This window comes from Alligator sinensis, unplaced genomic scaffold (assembly GCF_000455745.1).
Source record: "Alligator sinensis unplaced genomic scaffold, ASM45574v1 scaffold606_1, whole genome shotgun sequence".
In the NCBI taxonomy this organism is placed as follows: Eukaryota; Metazoa; Chordata; order Crocodylia; family Alligatoridae; genus Alligator; species Alligator sinensis.
Genome location: NW_005842472.1, coordinates 250946 through 267876, shown reverse-complemented (window position 1 = coordinate 267876; position 16931 = coordinate 250946).

The following is a 16931-nucleotide window of genomic DNA, read 5'->3' as shown; positions in this document are numbered from 1 at the left end:
GGGGTCATATGACACCAGAAGGTAATTGTCCAGTCTCCTCTTAAAGACCCCCAAGGTAGGGGAGAGCACCACCTCCCTTGGAAGCCCATTCCAGATTCTGGCAACCCTTACTGTGAAGAAGTTCTTCCTGATGGCCAACCTAAACCTGCTCTCTGTCAGTTTGTGGCCATTGTTCCTGGTTATTCCAAGGGGTGCCCTGGTAAACAGAACATCTCCAATTTCCTGCTGTCCACCCCCACCTGATGAATTCATAAATGGCCACAAGATCCCCTCTCAGCCTTCTCTTGTTGAGGCTGAAGAGATCCAGGTCCCCCAGTCTCTCCTTATAGGGCCTTACCTGCAGGTCTTTAACATATGAGTGGCTCTCCTCTGGATGAGTTAGCTTTACTAATTACTTTGTCACATTGATGGCTCATATTCATCTTGGACTCAACTATGAGTCTTTGAGTTAAAGTTAGTCTTTGAGTAAAAGTCTTCGAGTTAAAGTTAGAGGGGAGAGCAACAAGAGTGATGTTGTGGTGCATGTATGCTATAGACCACCAGACCAGGAGGATGAGGTAGATGAGGCTTTCTTCAGACAACTAACAGAAGTTTCCAGATCACAGGCCTTGGTTCTCATGGGGGACTTCAATCACTCTGACATCTTCTGGGAGGGCAATATAGCAGTGCACAGGCAATCTAGGAAGTTTTTCTAGGAAGTTGGAGAGCATTGGCATTAATTTCCTGATGCAAGTATGGGAAAGACCAACTAGGGGCCATATTCTTCTTGACCTGCTGCTCACAAACAGGAAGAATTGGTGGGGAATGTAGAAGTGGAAAGCAATTTGGGCAGCAGTGACCATGAGATGATATAATTCAGGATCCTGAGGAAAGGAAGAAAGGAGAGCAGCAGAGTATGGATCCTGGACTTCAGAAAAGTGGACTTTGACTCTCTTGGGGACCTGATGGGCAGGATCCCCTGGGAGACCAGCCTGAGGTGGAAAGGAATCCAGGAGAGCTAACTGTATTTTAAAGAAACCTTATTGAGGGTGCAGAAACAAACCATCCTGATGTGCAGGAAGAATAGCAAATATGGCAAGCGACCAGCTTGGCTTAGCAGAGAACTCGTCAATGAGCTTAAATACAAAAAGGAAGCTTACAGGAAGTGAAAGCTTGGACAGATGACTAAGAAGGAGTATAAGAATATTGCTTGGCCATGCAGGGATAAAATCAGGAAAGCCCAAGCACAGTTGCAGTTGCAGCAAGCAACGGACATGAAAGGTAACAAGAAGGGTTTCTACAACTATGTCAGCAACAAGAGGAAGATTAGGAAAAGTGTGGGTCCCTTACTGTATGGGAGAGGCAACCTACTGACAAATGAGGAGGGAAAATGATGAAGTAGTCAATGCCTCTTTTATCTCAGTCTTCACAGGCAAGGTCAGCTCCCAGACTACTGCACCAGCCAGCACAGTTTGGGGAGGATGTGAGCAGCATTCAGTGGTAAAAGAACAAGTTAGAGACTATTTAGAAAAGCTGAATGTATACAAGTCCATGGGGCCAGATGCAATGCATACGAGGGTGCTGAGACAGTTGGCTGATAAAAATGCAAAGAAGCTGGTCATTATCTTTGAAAACTTGTGGTGATCAGGGGAGGTCCTGGACAACTGGAAAAGGGCACATATAGTACCCATATTTAAGAAAAGAAAGAAGGAGGATCCAGGGAACTACAGACCTGTCAGTCTTTCCTCAGTCCCTGGAAAAATCATGGAGCAGGTTCTCAAGGAATCCATTTCCAAGCACTTGGAGGACAAGAAGGTGATTAGGAATAGTCAGCATGGATTCACCAAGGGCAAGTCATGCCTGACCAATCTGAACACCTTCTATGATGAGATGACTGGCTTTGTGGATGCGGTGATAGCAGTGGACATGATATACCTTGACTTTAGCAAGGCTTTTGATTCAGTCTTCCACAACATTCTTGCAAGCAAGCTCAGAAAGTATGGGTTGGATGAATGGACTGTAAGGTGGACAGAAAGCTGCCTGGATCATTGGGCTCAACAGGTACTGATCCATGGCTTGATGTCTAGTTGGCAGCTGGTATCAAGTGGAGTGCCCCAGGGCTTTGTCCTGGAGTTCTGTTCAATATCTTCAGTAATGATCTGAAAGATGAGATGGAGTGCACCCTCAGTAAGTTCATGGATGACACCAAGCCGAGGGTAGAAGTTGAAATGCTGTGGGGTAGTGCTAGGATTCAATGTGATCTAGATAAATTGAAAGATTGGGCCAAAAGAAAGTTCATAAGGTTCAACAAGGACACGTGAAAAGTCCTGCACTTAGCCCCAAGCCTGTAGTGGCACACCGGATTCTTCTATCTGGCTAAGCAGCAGCTCTGCAGAAAAGGACCTGCAGGTTACAGTGAACAATAAGCTCAATATGAGTCAACGGTGTGCTCTTGTTGCCAGAAAGGCTAACAGCAAACTGGGCTGCATTACTAGGAGTTTTGCCAGCAAATGAAGGGAAGTAATTATTCCCTTCTATTCAGCACTGGTGATGACACATTTGGAGTACTGTGTCCAGTTTTGTCCCCCCCACCCCACCCCTCTTACAGGAAGGGTGCGGACAAGCTGGAGAGAGTCCAGTGGAGGGCAACAAAAATGGTGAGGGGGCTGGGGCACATGATTTATAAGAAGCATCTAAGGGAACTGGGTTTATTTAGTCTGGAAAAGATAATACTGAGAGGAGATTTGATAGCAGCCTTTAACTATCTGGAAGGTGGTTCCAAAGAGAATAGAGTTAGACTGTTCTCAGTGGTGGCAGATGACAGAACAGGGAGCAATGGTCTCAAATTGCAGCAAAGGAGGTTTAGGTTGGATATTAGGAAAAACTCTCTCACTAGCAGAGTGGTGAAGCACTGGAATGGGTTGCCTAGAGAGGTGGTGGAATCTTTATCCTTTGAGGTTTTTAAAAAGGCCTGGCTCGACAAAGCCCTGGATGGAATGATCTAGTTGCGTATAGTCCTGCTTTGTACAGGGTTTGAACTAAATGAGCTCCTGAGGTGCCTTACAGTACTAATTTTCTATGATTTTATGATATGATTGCCCTTTTTCCAGCATGCTTCTGTAGTTTCCATATATATATATATAAAATCAATTCTGTCATGAAACCAGAAAAGTGAAGAGGGCAAAGGGATGCATTTTCATAAAAGAAAGAAATGAATATACAAACTTAATTTCATACCATCTTGGTAAAGACTTTTAAACAACTATTTGCATTAGACATGGCTTAATATTTATTCTGTATGTGTCATGAGAGTCTGTTTACATCCCATAAAAACCCTGATTTCTATATCAGTCTTAATGAAGAAGGCCTCTTGTGAGTCTACAGAATAGCATAATTTCAGTGTTGGCACTATCAGATGTAACTGTACAGAATTTGGGTGACTTAGGGCTATCTAACTCTTTGATTTCTGCTTTCTTCTTCAGCTGAGTAGAAATAAGTTCAACTTAAAATGGGCTATTAATTCTGATGTTGTATAGTGCATTACCTAACTTATATATCCTTTGCAGTTCTTAAACTCCTAATCTCATATTTGGCCTTCAGTGAAAATGAAAGCTTGACCTTTACTAATATTATTTCCTGTCTCACTCTTTGTTGTGGGGGTGTTATGTTGGAAGATGCATCCTTTTCCTCAGTCAGTCTTGGAAAAATAGATCTATCTGTGGCGTGCTTTCCCTGATGTTTATAAGGCATGATATCAAACATGACATGTAGTGAAAGAGGCACAGGGTCTAGTAGAGGTCACTGTAAAGGAAAAAAAAAATATTTACAAGCCTTAAGTGTCAGAGAAGCAATTGGTAATTCAATAGGGCAACCTAAAGAAGTAAGAGCTGCTCTAAAGTCACTTTCAACTTCTCCACACTGTTCTCATGCCTAAGAAATCTCAAGTACAGGCACCACTTCACTTATAGGCTAAGTGTAGACAATTGAAAAGCCTAAGGCTGAATTGATTAGTCAGTGCTGCTTAGATTGAATCAATTAGCAAGTGAACAGACATTCAGATTGATTCTGGAAATGTAGCCACATGCCTGCAGTGGCCTAAGCCAGAAGCTGGGGGGCTCTAGAGCATACCTCCCTGCTTGGCTGAACCAGACAGCTTGAGCCCAGGCTAGCTTGCCCATCCTGCAAGGGGGTTTGCAGGGGAGGTGCAAAGTATCTTGGGATGCTGGGGGACTGTGAATTAATCGGAAGGGGCTCTGGGACAGAAATTCAATAAACCAATTTTACCTAAATCAATTAAGTCTGATACTACATCCATCCAGGTTCACCTTAAACCAGTTTGGCCATTTTGAAATCAGTTTTTGTGCACAGAAGTTTTGTAGTGTTATAGATTTGAACCAGCTTCCAATCACTTATATTGATTTGTGTGTCATTTCTAACCATAGACCATTCCTGAAGTCACAGATCTTTTCTTTACATGGCTTAAAGGAGATGAAGACCATCTCAAAAAGGACTTTATGCAGCTTGTGAAGTTTTGCCATTAAAGTATCAAAACATTCACTACTCCAAATGATGGAGAAAAAGCTAAATAACTTAGGGCTGTTGTAATTTGGCAGGCTTACCCTAATCAAAAAGTGGTTTCTAAAGATCTGTGGGTACAGATTCATGAAGTGTCGTAATAGAAAAATGAAAGAAACCAATTTAATCCAAACAAAGTTGTACTTTTACAATTAGAGTACTGTGCAGAAATCATGCCTGCTAAACAGGACCAAAACTGTAACATAATGGATGATACAAATTGGTGTATTGGAATTTAAGCCTCCTTGGTGGCCTAAGTAATGAGGAGATGATCTATTACAGGGGTAGCGAGCCTGTGGCACAAGTGGTGTGGGAAACCTCTGTGTGTAGCATGCAGCAGATTGGGGAACACAGGGTGCATCTACACATGAAATTAAGGTTAAGCAATAAACTCCAGAGGTTTTTGAGCCAGAGTATACTGCTCCTGGGCACAGCATCTACACATGCACCCGAGATGGCAGTGATTTGAATTGGAACAGAGAAGGCCTGTGTTGCCTGGAGGCACAGGGGGTCAGCTTTAGACTCCAGGTGGCAGCATTGGCTGATGGAGGGGCTGGATAGGGCATGAGGGGAAGGAACCTGCAGTCATGTAGCTAGGCAGCAGCCAGAAGTCTGGCTCCCACCCAATAACCATCTATACTTACATTTCAATGCAGTTAATTACTCCACTGTAAGATAGTACTATCCCCAACAGTTCTATCTTACAGTGGAGTTAATTAGTTTACTGCACCCTAATAGCGTTGCATGTGTAGATGGGGATGTTGTACTATGGAGCTAATTAGTTTACTCCACAGTAAAGCACATGTATAGATGTACCCACAGTGGCAGATACGGCAAGGAGCAGAAAGCAGGGCAACAGATCAGGCAGTAGGAAAAGGGCGAGGAGAAGGGTTTAGAGTGGCAGTCAGGGAGGATGTAAGGTTTCTTTGTGGCATGCCTACCAAAAACAGTTCCCCCCTCCCAAACTGCCCCTAAGAGCTGTTTGATCCAGGCCCCAGGAGGATCAAATGGCATGAGGGACAGGGAGACTGCTAGGAGCATATCTTATTATCATGGCTGTTGTTCCTTCTTTCTATGATCCATTACGATGTCACTGGGACTTGATTTTCCTGACTAGAATAGGCTAGAACAGGGGTGGACAAAATATGGCCCACAGGCCAGATCCGGCCCACAGAGGGGCTTTGTCCAGCCCATTGCAGGTCCCTTGGTCCCACCTGGCTGAGGTGCTGCCTGGTCCTGGGGTGTCCTGCCACCCCCTGGACATGCAGTGGGGCTGGGGCAACTCTGCAGCTGAACTGTCTTTCTAGGCAGCCCAGGTGGCAGCAGCTCCTTCTGGCTGCTGCTGCTGCTGGCTCCAGCCCCGTGGTAGTGGCAGGGACCAGCATGTGCAACCCTGACCCTGTGCACCCTGCATCTGCTCTGGGCTCACCCATCCAGGCCGAGCAGCGGCAGCATAGGACAGAAACTGGTGCTCAGCACGGGGCCCCTCCCTCTTGCCACAGCCAGTGTTTTGTGGTATAGTTGCCTGGAGCCTGTGTGGGGCTTCTCTGCATCTGCACTGCATCACCGCTGCCTCTGGGCTGCCCAGTGGGGCAACAGTGGCAGTGCAAAGCAGATGCAGGGCAGGCCCATGAAGGCTTTGGGTGGCTACACCAGGAAGTGAGGATAGTGATAAGGGGAAGGGGCCACTTTTACCCTGTGCTGAGCAGCAGTTTCTGTCCTGCGCCGCCACTGCTGAGCCTGCGCTCCAGCACCTGCTCCAGGCTCACCCATCAGGGCTGAGCAGTAGCAGCTGCTGCGGCAGCCAGGCAGAACCTGTTGCTTGGTATGGGGGGGGGGGAAGTGGCCCCTCCTCCTTGCCACTGCTGGACAGCTCTTTGTGCAGCCACCCAGAGCCTGCGCCGCACCAGGGTACCCTGTGTCTCTGTTACCACCACCTCTGGCCTGTCTAGTGTGGCAGTGGTGACAGTGCAGAGCAGCTGCAGGGCAGCCCAGAGGCAGCAGTGCAGGAGACACAGGGCAGCCCAGCATGTCACGGGCTTCAGGTACCTGCACCAAGAACTGCCTGGCAGTCGCAAGTGAAAGAGGCCGTTTTCCCCCCTGCACCAAGCAACAGTTTCTGCCTGGTCACCACAGTTGCTGCTGCTGCTCAGCCTCAGTGGGTGCTTCTGGAGCAGGTAGGAGGAGGGGATGAACCACCCCAGCCCCACTGCATGCCCAGAGGCAGCAGGACATGCCATGGCTGGGAGATGCAGGGTGGGCTCAGGATGCACTAGGGCTGCACACTGTTGGTGGTGGCAGGGAGGCATCACAGGGTGAGTGGGTTCTGGGCTGTTGTGGGGGGGGGCAGGTTCTGACCAGCTCAGGTGGGCATGCGCGGGGCTCCCATACACATCCCACCATACCCACAAACCCTCTCCCACAAACCCCACAACCACACCCTCCCCTGCACACAATCACACACCTCACAAACACTATACCCACCCACACCTTTCCCCACACACCCCCACTCACACCTGTGCATCTTTGGGGGTAGCCCCTCTCACTGCTACATGTACACATCCCACCACACACGCACACCCACCCCAAGCTACCCTCCTCTTCCACACACCCCACATCATTCCACAAACCCCATATCCACACACACACTCACTCATTCCCACAAATCCCCCATACCCACCCACCCCATCCACACACATCCCCACAGCATCCCCCACACCCCACATACACACCCACAGCCCCCTCAAACCCCATGCCTACCTGCCCATACCACCCCCCATATGCAAGAGTAAGACTTCAGTTTGAGCTATTATGGAATGACTTCTATATATACAGTGCAAATGCACACAAATCAGGACAAAATATATATTTAAAATACAATTAAAATATGTTGTTATGGATGTTCAATTTTTAGTATATAATTTCTTTGTTTTTTTTCTGGTTCCAAGATGACAAACCCCCTTCCCAAAAGGAGTACTTCCAGGGGTAAGGGGCAGGACTTTCAATATCAAAGGTCAGTGGCTAGGGGCTGGACTTCTGGTTCCAAGATGGTGATAAGGGTGTGGGGTGTTTGTTAAGGGGTGTGGTCACCCTTGCAGTCTTCAACAGCTTGCCAAAATTCATTAAGTGGCCCTCCAGCTGAAATAGCTGCCTGCCCCTGAGCTAGAGAGAGGTAACTGATGACGTTGCCCTCTCTCTCAGTTTCAAATAGAACTTGAATTACAATTGAGACCCTGCCTTACTTTCCTCTTGTTTTCTGTGTAACAAGTTTTGGCTTACTCAGAGAAGACACGCACAAAAAATGATAAATAACATCATGTACTATGTTTGTGCTTGTCCATGAGTCAGGTTGCAATTACAAGTCAGCACCAGAAAAAGAAGCTATGTTTTCTATATTTTGTTTTTCCTTTTCACCTGTATGTGTCCAATGGAAGCAAGATCACGTTTTCACACCACTCCTGACTCTTTGAACTAACTTCTCTCTTTTTTCCTGAAAAGAGCAGGTTTTTACTATCTAAAAGATAGTCAAGCAGTATGTGTTCCTCAGAAAAACTCTCTACATTTAGGTGGAATAGAAATATGATGAAGTTTGCACTGAAAGCCTTAATCCTTCTACTTTTTAAAAAGCTTTAATCATTTTTCTATATGTTTAATTATAAATTAACTTTTTTCCTAGTGGCTGTTACCAAGGCTCTAAGCAGACAATGCTCTTTGTACTAAGATTTCTGAACCATGTTTAACTACTGTACAGTGACATTCCAATGTATGCCACACCCCTGACTCTCACTGCAACCAATTTCCTCAGTGTCCACTATCTAACTTGCCCCGGGAGGTTACTAACACACACCTGGGGCCTCCTTCTAGGCCTTTGCCCCATTTCTCATCTAGTTATCTCTGGTGCTGAGGAGGCTTCCTGCTTCCTTATCTCTGTCTCCTGTCTGCCACTGGGACAGGCTTTGCTTTTGCTTGAGGCTTAGTGGCTTTGCCTTGGGATTGACTTTTGGGATTGGCTAGCGGCTTTGCCTTGGGATTCTGCCTTTTTGGTCTCCTTAGGTATCTGTTCCCCAGTTCCAATCTTTGGGTCTCTAATCTGCTTTTCTGCTGCTACTTCCTCCGCCACCTCCTTCCTGTGATCTTTACTTGCTGTATACTGTATCTGGGTTCAACCTGCCATTGTTCTCTGGTCTCTTGGCCTTGGGCATTTCACCCTCTGAGTGCCACCGTGGCAGGGCCGGTCATGGGTCCTGTTTCATGTTCTAGACTGTTCTCTCCTCTGCTTAGCAGCCGTGTCTACCCATTTCCTTTCCAATTGCCCAAGATGGTCTGTCACTGTCAATATTCTGGCCTCATGCCTGTTGGTGAGTTCTTCCAGCTTTCTTAGTATATTTTTCATTACCTCCTGGTGCTTGCTCATCCACTTGTCCCATTTCTGGTCCAGGCACTTCACCTGCTGGGTTGGTCCGGTCTCACCTCCTGGTTTTGAGCATATAGATTGATCTCTACTCTCTTGGAACTGCAGGACTTCCAGTTTCATGGCCTCGATATGTTTTTCAGCCTTGGTCAAAACTTCTATCTCCCAAAAGTGATCCTAACACTCAGTTCTGGCTGCTGCTATGTGTTCTGTTAACTGTATTTCCAGCAAAGCCACCTTTCCTCTCAGCTGATATGTAGCTTGCAGCTCCCCCCACAAGGTCTCTCTCACTTCTTCCAGACACTGTGTCCAGCTGTGAGCCCTTTGAAGTTCTTCTCCAGCCACTGCCACTCTGGCTTCCAATCGCTGTTCCTTTTCTCCTAAGGTCTCCTGCAGTTGTGTGATCTCCCTTTCTAGTGTCAGTACCTGATTTACTTTGGCTTGCACACATACCTGTAGTTGATCTCTCTCCACACATATAGCCCCCTCTCTGGCCATGCCTGCTTTCAGAAGGTACTCAAGGACTGTATCATTCCTTCAAGTTGGTCCTTTTCCACCTCCACCTTTTGTACCTGGGCCTGCAACCTGTCACCCACGTCTACTCTGCCTCTCAACTCTGCCTCGAAGATCGTCATGTCCTGAAGCATTTTGATCTCTTCCACCCATTCATTGGCTGCCACTATCTCTGTTGACATCACTCTTTCTTCAGTCTCTTCTTATTGGAAGTACTTCTGTTGCCAGCTTTCTAACTCCTCTTACATCTCTTCTACTTGGTCTTCTCAGTGCTGCAGTTGCTTTTCTATGTACCCTATGAGATGTTTTGATTCTTCAATGCATTGTATGCACTCCACCTTTTCTGCCATCTGGGCTACACTGGTTTTGGTTGGCTTTGGGGTCAACACCACCATCTCTTTCTGCATTTTGTGTAACTTCTCCTCCCACTTTCTATTCTCTTCCACTTTGCTCAGGATGAGTCATTCTAGCACTCAAGTTTTCTCAGTCTCTACCGCAGTCAGGTGCCTGACTTCTTTGGACCCTTCTTCCTTCTTCCCATATTGCAAACATAGCTCCAATGCAGCCACTTTTGGGTTGGCCTGCTCATTTTTGGACTTTACTATTTCTAATTCCCATTGTAAATGGGCTGCTCTTTCCTCAACCTCATCTACCCACAACTGCCAGGTAAGGTCCTCTTGCTTCTAGTCTTCCATGGTCTCTGTCTCTGCTGTGGTTATCTCCCAGCCTTACTCTTTCCTGGCCTGGACCTGAAGTCTTCCCTCCTTCAGTCTCCTGCTGTGGTATTTTCTGTTCTCAGCTCTTTCTCCTGAGCTCTGGCACCACTATCTTATGATAAACCTCTCAAGGATTCTATTCTGGCCCAAGGTTTTGTTCCCCTTCTAAGGGACATGGGATTCTTCCCTGTGCATGGCTGGTTCCTGGCAACCAGCCATGCCAGGAACCAGCACAGTGTGGGGTCCCCAGGGATGGCCATGATGCCCCTGGGGTTCTGTGACCATGCCAGCTCTGTCCTGAGGGCACCTTCTAATCTCACTTGCCATGTCTTGTTGGAAAAGTAATAAGTAGGGAGTCTGCCCACGACTTTCTGTGCAGCCATGGGCCTGTGAAACCCTCCTAGACTCTACTGGTCTTTGGGTCCCTCACCAGGTCCCTCTCCAAGTTGGTGCCTCACAGGATACCTTAAGCCTTATGGGCTAATTGCATGGCTCCAAACCTTCCCTATGCCAGGCCCCATGCCTCACAGGTGTTATACAACTGTTGTCACCTCTGTTGGGGCCTCGGCCTACTTGACCACTGCCCCATTAATGTGGCTAGGCCTTCTAGTGTAGGCCCACAGTGTTGGACCTGGATTTGAGGCACTAGCTCCACTCCCTCCTTTCCTGTTACTGGGCCCCTGACCCCTGTCTTCTGTGCACCTGTGGCACTGGGCTCTCTGGCCCCTGTGTTACTGCACTCCTCTGGCACTGGGCTCTCTAGCCTGTAAGTATCTGAACCTCTCTGGTGCCAGGTCTTCTGGCTTTCAAGTGCTGCATCCTTTGACTGGTGCACCCCTTTGGCACTGGGCCATCTGAATGATGGTCATGCTTGGAAGTTTAACCACCTTTACAAAGTTTAGCCTGTTTCTTGCATGTAGACTACTGCATATTATAACTCTTTATGAGGTAGTAAATGGAAGCACAAAGGTTGTGACTTGAATTAAGTCAGACCCCAGAAGGAATAAAAGACAGATTTCCTGGCTCCTGCTGTATTGAAAGGGATTTTTCAGTTTAAGGTGATGATCTAATAAATAGCGTAAAATGATCTAATAAGAACTTCATGACTTCAGGTAAGTGAACAGTGAAGACATTTTACGCTATTTATCACAAAGCTTTTCCTTCAAAAATCACTCTGAGTCAAAGTCTGAAAACTCTAACACCACCCACATGTTAAATGTAATTATGCTTTTTTTGCTACCTTTCAAAAGAAAAAATGCAGAAAGCTGTATATATCTGAGCAGAATAAACAAATTCATGCACTGAACTGCAAAACCAACCACAGTTCAGGTAATTAAATGTTTCATATTAATTTAACACTATTCACTGTAATTTGCAGAAATAGCAAGCTTAACTTAAGCAAAAGCATTAACTGGATTTTTCCAGCAAAGTGGGTGGGGTGTAAGGGAAAAGCAGCCCCAAAGAAGGGACTTCAACAGAGTCACATCTGGACTCTTCCCTTACACCCCACCCCTTTCCACTGAGGTGTTATGATCAGCCCTGGCGGCATCATGGCATGATGACAGGGCCTTTCTTTCTACACTGGGTTCCTGGTGAGAATAGAAAATGTGAGGATCCTGCTGCTACTTTGTAGTTCATCAAAATCACAATTAAACCAGTAAGCTAACTTAAATAGCTCAGACCGGGCGGTGGACAGAGCAATGATGCCTCCTCCACGAACAAACCCTTTCTTGGATGTGGGATGATTCAGTGCCTAGCATAACCTCTACTCACCCATCTTTGGGCCCGTTAGGCTTCTTGGGGGCAGCCTTTCTGGCCATGGGTTCCTCCCATTCTGGCACTGGGCCAGGTATGACACTGCCTCACAGTAGCCACTGCCACGCTTATCCAAGGTTCGCAGTTACACCAGCCTTCTGCTGGTGTGCTCCAAACCCATGGACATGCCAGCTGGACGTGTGGTGTTGGTAAGTCCCCAAGCTGGGGTTTCTCCCTGATTGGCCCCTGCAGGTCCCACTGGGATGCCCTCTCCCAGCCCCATTTGACCTGGGTTCTTCTGCGCTGGCATATGCGCATGAATTGGGGTCCTGTCATACCTAGGATGAGCTTATCACTGGCCACATTGGGAGAGCTAGCTAGGATAGAAGTCTTAAATGTTAATACATTTAAAGCATTGGAGCAAGCTACCCAGAGAGGTTGTGGAATCTTTGTCCTTAGAGGTTTTTAAGACCTGAGTAGACAAAGGGTTGTTTGGGATGGTATAGCTGGGGCTGGTTCTGCATTAAGGAGGGGGTTGGACTAGATGACCTCCTGATGTCTCTTTCAACCCTAATTTTCTATGGTTCTATGAATTTTAGATTTTTCTTTGAAAATGTGTGGGATAATGCTTAATCTCTGCTTTGGTATAATTACAAGTACAAGATAAACTAGATAGCTCAATATGTAACATGGGCTCCTTAGCTAAATTTTGGCTTGACTTCTCTCCCTCATTGGCTGGAGAAGGAGAGCCTGCAATTACTACCTATAACATCTGCATATTGCTTCTGGCATAAACTAGTGGAACCTGAGATATCCTAAATACTTTAAATTATGGTGACAGTTTCCTCTGACCAAAGGGCTAGCTTCTATCTCAAAGTAAGGAGCTGTTGGTCCATGGCTTCCTATTAATAAGGTAAAAAAGGAAACTTTAACTTCCTGCCTATGCTTCTGGATATTGTTTTGAATTTTCTGCTTCAGGCCTATGAAACTTAGTCATCAATTAGCTGTGAAACTTGTTTTTTGAACCACATGTTACTCCTTGTATTGTTTTTCTGTTTATCTTTCCAAGATCTGACTGCCTCAGCCCTTCCATACTAGCTTATTTGTGGGGGAAATGGAAATGATAAACATGACATTGTTCAGAACCAGTGAAATCCTTAACAAAACTTTTTCTTTTTCTTTTTTTATGGAATAAGTGGAAATGGCTTTTTCATTGAAGACATTATCATCAGCTTTATTTTTACAGGACATATTGTTTTAGATACCCTCACTTCAGATTAAACTGAGAGTCAAAACACTTCCAGCTAACACATCAAACACATACTTACCTTAGGAGTTTGATCGTCTTGTTCCAGTGTAATAGCTAATGAAATGTATAGTGAATTCTCCATTACTTGGAAATTTTAGATATGAGTTTTATTCTTTGAGGCATAGTTTGCCAAACCACCAAGAAAGATGTCTGTTGATCCAGTAGAAAATAGTTTCATGTCAAAATAGTTGTGAAAACGTAAAGCTTGGGGTGGGGGACAGGGATGGACATACCCCTAACTTAAAATGGATCAGCTGTTGCAAGAAATCAGGAGAACAATGGCTAAGAATTTAGACTACTAGTAGAAGCAATTACTAAAATGTTGCTATGTGCCACATAATGAATTTGGTTTTTTAATCTAATTTTAGGACTGGAGCACTTTATTGTTTTTTATTTTGTACAAATACTTATTTTTAACACAAATGCCTTCCCTTGTGACTTCAGTATCTTGCGTAGTGGCAGCAAAAAGAAAAACCTCCTTAGTCTTTTGTTTTCCACAAATACCTTTTAAAAACAATTTAGATTTTCTGTCTAGTTCAATACCCTATCTCAAAGGCCTAGATGGTCTTGCAAACAGACAGCAAGGTATAATTAATACTACCCAATATGCAGGACCTGTGCACACTGATAGCGTAATTTGTTGATTTTGGATTAAAATGTGTTTATAAAGCTTACAGTAGAAACAGGACTCATTTGGCAATTTTTCACTTAAATTAGTATAATATAAACATTAAATATTAGCATTGCTTAATACTGTGTGTAGACACGATGAAAAGCCACAGAGAACCAACTTTGGAAGAGACACAAGACATGAATAACTAAATAAATAGTTTACAGCATAAACACTCCATGGGTCACAAAACATGTTGTATCTTATATGACTCATAACCATGTGTTAAAGAAATGTGTCCAGAGGGCTACCAGGGTGGAACAAATCTAATACAATAGAACTTGCTTGCATTTGCAATGCTTTAGTAAAACTGCATGTTCTCAGTTTCTTCAAGGGCAATTACTTAAAGATTTACCACATTCAAAATACTTTCAGTCAGAGTAGTGGGCATGGCCCATTGTGGGTTTTAGTCTGTTAGCCCTTTCTTTTGGACTTGAAACATTTATGCAATATTATGTAAAAGAAACAGGAATGAGAAATGGGGTTAACTTTCAACTGTTGAAAAGAAGTGAACTGATAGGAAAAGGTTGATTCCCTTTTTCATGGAGAGCTACATGGTTTGTATCCCATTTAAAAAAAGCTAAAGGGGCTTTTAACATAGCTGTAATTCTTAAGGTGTTCCTGAGGGAAAGCCCAATCTTGTTGGCCTACAAAGAAATCCTGGTAAATTTTGTAGCACTTTTCCCTCACATGTACACTGTGTTTCTGCTGGTACTCTATTTGACACTGGCTCTTTTTTTAAATACATGAAATGATTTTTGATTTCCCTGACATCTCAACATTTAAATGCACTAATGCAAAGTCATCCATTTGTTAACTACATATTTTTGTTTTATGGTTTGTAGGACAGTGTAGCATGAACTGAACTAATGTAGCTGATGTTAACATAGAGTGTAATAATAGTGAAATATAACCATGTTAGTCTTGTCCTGTAAGCAACTTGAAAACTCCATTTCGTATCCTTCTGCTTGACATAAGTGAATGAACTCTGCCTAGCCTTTATGTATGAGTGTATGTAAAAGGGTGAATGGTGAGAGAATGGCATAGGGATGGGAAAAGAAGATTTAACTGTTTATGTAAGCAACAATGTGCCAAATGTAAGTTACCAGTCAGTAAACTAATTAATAAATGGCTGAAGAATCCTTTTTAGGCCTAGGGCACAAAGAAGATGGGTTTCAACACTGACAAGTGTAAGGTACTGCACCTAGGGAGGAAGAACCAGCAGCATACCTACAGGCTGGGGAACTCCCTTCTCATCAGCACAGAGGCAGAAAAGGATTTTGGAGTAACTCTTGATTCCAAGATGTACGTGGGCCGCCAATGTGACAATGCGGTCAGGAAGGCTAACCACACCTTGTCATGCATCCACAGATGCATCTCGAGCAGGTCCAAGGAGGTGATCCTCCCCCTCTATATGACATTGGTCAGGCCGCAGTTGGAGTACTGTGTCCAGTTCTGGGTGCCGCGCTTCAAGAGGGATGTGGACAGCATTGAGAGGGTCCAAAGGAGGGCCACTAACATGATCAGGGGGCAGCAGGGCAGGCCCTACGAGGAGAGGCTATGGGACTTGAATCTGTTCAGCCTCCACAAGAGAAGGCTAAGAGGGGATCTGGTCGCCATCTATAAACTTGCCAAGGCGGGCCAGCAGGCAATGGGAGAGTCCCTGTTCCCCCGAGCACTACCGGGAGTAACAAGGAATAATGGCCATAAGTTGACTGAGAGTAGATTCAGGCTAGACATCAGGAGGCACTATTTCACAGTCAGGGCGGCTAGGATCTGGAACCAATTTCCAAGGGAAGTGGTGCTCACTCCTGCCCTGGGGGTCTTCAAAACGAGGCTAAATAATCACCTAGCCAGGGTCGTTTGACCCCAGCATTCTTTCCTGCCCATGGCAGGGGGTCGGACTTCATGATCTGCTCAGGTCCCTTCCGACCCTACCAACTATGAAACTATGAAGATAACAGAAGAAGAAATGTTGCCATGTGGGCAGCAAAAACACTCCAAGGCTAAAATAAGTTGAAGACAAAAGAAGAATAAGCACAAAAACAGAAACTGGGTATGGAAAAACCCCAAAGCACTGAAACAAAGGATGCCAATCACTATAAAAGAACACTTTGAAAATGCCAAGTTAGGTGAGTGATCTTTTGCTGTTTCATCGGAGCACATGCGTCTCTCTTCACCCCGCTCCAGCTGTTATCTTCAAATCTACTATCTTCAAATCATCATCGTCTACTCAATAAGCCCAGGTTGGCCACCCTGGGCTGATATCGAGCAACTATTGCTGGTAACTATATCTGCTGTATCCGTGGATGAAATGGTTTCATGTATGTGTATGCCTGTGTGTAATTTCATAGATTTCATAGACATCAGGGCTGGAAGGGACCTCGGAAGATCATCGAGTCCAGCCCCCCGCCCAAAGGGCAGGAAGTCAGCTGGGGTCATAGGATCCCAGCAAGATAAGCATCCAGTTTCATCTTGAAGGTGTTCAATGAAGGCGCTTGAACCACCTCCGGTGGCAGGCTGTTCCAGACCTTGGGGGCTCGGACAGTAAAGAAATTCTTCCTTATGTCCAGCCTGAAACGATCTTGAAGTAGTTTGTGACCATTCGACCTCGTCATCCCTTGGGGCGCTCTGGTGAACAAACGTTCCCCCAGATGCTGGTGGTCACCCCTGATAAACTTGTAGGTGGCCATCAGATCACCCCTAAGCCTGCGCTTTTTCAGGCTAAAGAGCCCCACGGCTCTCAGCCTGTCATCGTAGGGTCTGCTTCCCTGACCTCTGATCATGCGCGTGGCTCTTCTCTGGACTCTCTCAAGCTTCTCCACATCCTTTTTGAATTGTGGAGCCCAAAACTGGACACAGTACTCCAGCTGCGGCCTCACTAAGGCCGAGTACAGGGGGAGAATGACGTCCCGGGATTTGCTTGAGAGACGTCCCGGGATTTGCTTGAGACGTCCCGGGATTTGCTTGAGATCATCGAGTCTGACCCCCTGCATAGGCAGG